At 46.6% G+C, this 5329-nt stretch overlaps 1 long non-coding RNA gene across 1 annotated transcript; it reads right to left on the bottom strand.

Annotated features, from left to right (window-relative positions):
• Positions 1–453: 453 nt before the first annotated feature.
• LOC123637697 lies at positions 454–4773 on the bottom strand. The gene is made up of 4 exons (XR_006735029.1): positions 4721–4773; positions 1588–1683; positions 1431–1482; positions 454–806 (listed from the first exon to the last, which is right to left on the bottom strand). It is a non-coding gene; the product is annotated as an uncharacterized LOC123637697 (long non-coding RNA).
• Between the last annotated feature and the right edge of the window lie 556 nt (positions 4774–5329).

Raw genomic sequence — 5329 nt, 5'->3', positions numbered from 1 at the left:
TGTTCTTAACACACACTACACATACACATACACACCATACAAAAGCAGAAGGACACAAGGAAACTTTGGGAGGTGATACACAATTTTATTACCTTGATTGTGGTGACGGTATTGCAGTTGTATTCAGAAGTCCAAACTCATCAAATTGTATATATTAAATATGGGCAGTTTTATGTGTCAATAATATCTCAATAAAGCTATAAAAGAAAAGTCCTTCCATGTGCTCATAAATTAGAATTCTTAGCTCACATGGCTAAGGGGTAAACCCAACCTTGGTGAATATGTTCTTTCCTCAGATCTAGACACAATTCATTGAAAGCTTCATACCTTCACTTTAACAATGGCTTTGTTTTGTGGGGCAGCAGGTGGGCAGGGCTGGAAGGATAAACAGGGGAGAGAAGAAACACCACCCCACCACCCCACCCCTCCACCCCACCCCGTATTAAATGGCCCTAGCAATTGTGAGATACTTCTCAACATCTGCAGTATTGAAACATGAAATAAAAATGTGCATCTTAGAATCAAGACCATAAATTCCTTCCAAGCCTCTTCCTGTTCTTTGTCTGGTGACCTCCCATTGTTTCAGCTTCCCTTTCCTCTGGTGTTGCATGCTGGTCTCACGAGCAAGGTCTCCCGGGCTTTTAAAAAGATTAAAAGAGACTACTTCCCTCAGCAGTGACATTTTTCCACTTGAGATGTTTCCTCTGGTGCCCAGTCCCTCAGCGTGCCAGCCGCTGCAGCTGAACGCAGCCGTGGGCATCCATTGTACTTGTGCTATTTGGGAGCCCTGAAAACCATGCTGCAGCCTGCGGAGGAAGAGCAATGTGGGTCATCCGTAGTTGGAGTGGAGAAGAAATAATACAAAGGCTTGCTAATAAAACCTTCCCGTGGATAAGGCCTCCTGGGAAGCAAAGGAAGCAGGCAGGCTAACCTGGGTGGAGTCACAAGAAAATGGAACAGCTATTTTTAGCACAAATGCTTGGCATTTAAAGGAGCCACAAACAAAGTCCTTAAGAGGAAGAAAAAAAGACAGGGACTGAGGCTACAACTGTCACACCTGTCACACTAGACAGGTATCAGGTGAGAAAATAGCCCTGCCCAGATATGGCTTCACACATATAACACACCCAGTTAGCAGCATAATCGACTAACTATTGCCAACTGGAATCAACTGTTTTTAAGCACTGCATTGAGATTATAATCCAATTGTTTAGTGACTAGCCAGGATTGAAACCCAAAACAATTTGCAATTCCATACTGTCCATTTATCACCCCTTGTTGCCACAGGCAGTTTTAAGCTGCCTCAACAAAGCAGATTGAGGAAAGTCTCAGGGGACTCGATGCTTAGGCTGACTTCCTGGGATTGCAAGACCCTTCTGTCTCCTTTCCCACCCCACCATAAAAATGAAAGAAAACAAACCAACACATACCAACATAATCACAGGGAATTCCATTTATTCCCACGGTATGTACCACTCTCACCTTGAAGACAATAAAAAATATTGCCTTTAACATTTTAAAAATATAAAACCTCTTAGATCCCCTGACTCTCTAAAAGAGCGCACGCACATGCAAGCAAATCCCAACCTGTTTCACAGCTTCATTAACTTGAACGTATGATACATCCCATCAACACACATTGATTGTTGTGGCAGTTGCTTGTGATGGTCGAGCCCCAAATGGCTAAGTTAAAAAAAAAAAGAACAGAATCAGGCAATGTCTGATGGAAATTCAAGAGAAAAAGAACAGCACATAGGTAAGTCTCTAGAAATCAGTAATCCCAAGAAAAGACAAACTCCACAAAATGTACTGAACATCTCCTGTGTGCTAAGCACTGTAGAGAATATGAAATAAAACATGGTCTCTGATCCTGAGGACTTAAGAGTCTAATGGGCCTAAAGACATACAAATGTCAATCAATTAATGATTAAGTAAGTGTTGATCACTGTATGCCCAAGAGGTATGATCAAGTAGGTTTGGGCTATGCTGCAGAAATCTGCGTCCCTTAAAGGACTGGCAGCTGATGATGATGCACAGACAAATTTGGGAACAACTGGTCCAGGAACAGTACTTGAGAACTCAAACCAAGGGCTTTGAAAGCACCAACAGAAAGGAAAATCAAGCCAGGTATGGTGGCTCACACCTATAATCACAGCACTTTGGGAGGCCAAGGCAGGAGGATTGCTTGAAGCCAGGAGTTTGAGACCAGCCTGGGCAACATAGTGAGACCCACAGCCTTTACAAAGCAATGATTTAAAAAATTAACCGGGCGTGCTGGCACACACCCGTAGTCCCAGCTACATAGGAGGCTGAGGCAGGAAGATCACTTGAGCCTGGGAGTTTGTGGCTGCAGTGACCTATGATGACACCACTGCACTCCAGCCTGGGCAACAAAGTGAGACCCTATATCTAAAAAGAAAAACAAACAATAAAAGGAAAACAATTAAAGCTTCATGGAGGTGATGGGAATTGAGCTGGGATTTGAAAGCTTTTTAACAGGCATGGACAGAGATAAGATGATTCTAGAATGAAGGGAAATCATATGTTATGTATTTGCTTATGGCTCTGTCCCTTAACAAATTGGCAATGCCCTACAACAAAAAATAAATAAAACATTAATCAAACAAGAATAAAAAGAGAGGGATGAGGTTAAAAGAAGAAAGGCAAATATGCCAGTCTTAAGTATTCAATCCGATTTCTGTGAATGAGCATGTAAGTCTGACTTTATGACTCCAGCCACCACACAGGCAGTGTCATCAAAAGCAGCCACCTGGAGGGCACAGCAAGTTCAAGGCACACCAAGAGGTTCACTGTAAGGTCAGAAAATAGATAGGACAAGGCTATGAAAAATAAGACTATTACTAATCCTTCTACATTTCTACATTGTACACAACTGTCTACTCTCCAAAGACACCTCTTCCAAACTGTTCTATTTCCAGTTTTTAAATAGTCCCAAATTCTTTGAGACTTTTCCCAGTAAGAGGTGGGGTCTGTGTTTCCTCCTCTGCAATGCACTTTGCCCAACAGAATACAGTAGGGAGGATCCTGTGCCAGTTACCTTAGAAACCAGCAGCTTCCACTTCCTGTGTCTTGGGACACTCATTCTTAGAGCCCAGCCCCACACTGCCAGGAGGAGTAGGCGCATGGACCGAGCCCAGGTAGGTGTTTCACTTTACAGACCCAGCTGGAGTCTCAGCAAAAAGCCAGCACTGATGGCCAGACACGCAAATGAAGAATCTTCCAGATGATCTCAGCTCCCAGCCGTCATGTTACCCTCAGCCTTCCCGTCTTTCTTGTTGACAGACAGACACCACGGAGCACAGACAAGTTCTCGCCCCTGTGCTCTGTGCAAATCCCTGGTCGTGGTGTCTGTGAGCACAACAGAACGATTATACTACCAAATTTTGAGGTAGTCTGTAATGTAGTGGTAAGTACCTGGAATACTCCCCTATATTTCCCTCGTCTCTTGAATCCTCTTATTAAATCCCTCTCCCCAAACACACACACACACACACACACACACACACACACACACACACACACTCTCACAGAACTTCTTTTCCCACTCTCAGGAAATAGCTTTATTTTCTACCTTAGAAAAAAATAAAAGAATCGAATCAGAACTCCCTCAGTCTACTTGTACCAAACATAGCGCATCACCTACAGCTGTAGCCATATTTCTATTGCAACGGCAATCTCCTTTCTAAGGTAATCTGAGGGGCCTGAGGGAGAGCATGTTGGTGGGGGACAGTGCATCACCCTCTCAGAAAACTCCCTGTGTCATGGATTTGACCTTTCCCTCCTGACTGGAAAGTTCCCATCCCCATTTAAACATGTCCAACTACCTCTTATTAAAATAAACGAACATTATGGACCCCACACCTCCCTTTTAGCTTCTGCCCTACCTCAGCTTCCTTCACAGAGCCAGGTATTCTAACCATGTCCCTTTCGTGCTCTGTCACTTTTCAGGTGCCTCTTACCTGGCTTCCACATCATCATTCCATTTAAATAATTCTCACTCATGTTACAGGAAACCTCCACTTCACTAAATCCTTTGAACATTCTGGATGTCTTATTGATATCTTCAGCTGCAAGCAACCATGTGGAGGCTTCCTTCTTTCTGGAAACATTCTCTTCTGCTCCTCGTTCTCCTCCTACTACTCAGTTTTCCTCCTCCTTCTCAGTCATATTTTCTGGTTCGATCTTCTACTCAGCCGTTACATTTTGGAGTTCCTTTCTTGGTCCCTCTACTTCTCATTACATACTCTTTTCCTGGGAAATCTCACCCACAGCCTTGGTTTAATTACCATGTGAAATCACAAATTTACATCTCCACCCCAGATCTCTACTGTAAAGTATTAAAATAAATCCATATATCTAACTGCCTATTTAATGCCTGTCTTCCGTCTTAAACCTGGTCCTCTTCCAACACTCCCTGTCTTAGTGCATGGTACCATCATCCATTCAATTTTTCAAGCCTAGAAACCTAGTAATTATCTATTATACCTCTCTTCTTCCTCCCCATATTCAATTTCTCACCAAATCCTGTCTATTTTACCAACAAAATATCCCCTATAGTCTTTCTTTTTAATCCACCACTGCTTCTCTTCAAACATCTGACCCGTTCCCCAGACCCAGAGTGATCTTTCCAGTGTAATTATTAGGTAGGTATTATTGTGACTATTTTATACAGGAGGAACCTAAGACGCGGGGCAATCACCTTTTCCCCCTTACAAGTGGTCTAGTAGATTCCGCCAGGCTGCCAGGGCTGTCACTCGAGGAGCCGCCTCCCCCGCCCCCCGCCGTGGCCCCGCCCCCCGCCGTGGCTGCGATCTCGCGGGAAGAGCGGCGGGCGCGGCGGTGCTCGGTGGGCGGCTGCGCGCCGAGCGGGAGGGCTCTCCTCACACAAGCGCTTCCTCGCCGAGAGGCTGGAGCTGCGGCAGCGCGGGCCTGAGCCGCGGCTTGGCGGCCGTCTCCTTCTCGTCCTCAGGGCTCCCGGGTCCGCTCGCCCTCCGGCGCTGCTCAGGTAAGAAGGCTCCGAGCGCGTCTCCGCTGAGGAGCGGCGGCAGAGCCGGGACGCCGAGCAGCCGGGGCAGGCGGGCTCCTGACGGGGGCGGCTCCGGGGGCTGCGCGGCGCTGCGTGGTGGGCGCGAGGCTTGGCGGGGGTCGGGAGTGCGAGGGGCGAGGAGGCGGTGCTGTGGGATCTGGGTGCGGGCGCCGAGGGGCGGTGTAGCGGGTTCCAGAGGTCTCGAGGTGAGGGGGCAGCTTACTGGGGGTCCTGGGGCTCTTCCGGCTTGGGATCGCGGTGGGTGGCGGCATAGAGGATTCC

This window comes from Lemur catta, chromosome 5, assembly GCF_020740605.2.
Source record: "Lemur catta isolate mLemCat1 chromosome 5, mLemCat1.pri, whole genome shotgun sequence".
Taxonomy (NCBI): domain Eukaryota; kingdom Metazoa; phylum Chordata; class Mammalia; order Primates; family Lemuridae; genus Lemur; species Lemur catta.
The sequence above is the reverse complement of the archived record's forward strand: the minus strand, read 5'-3'. Positions and strand labels throughout refer to the sequence as shown.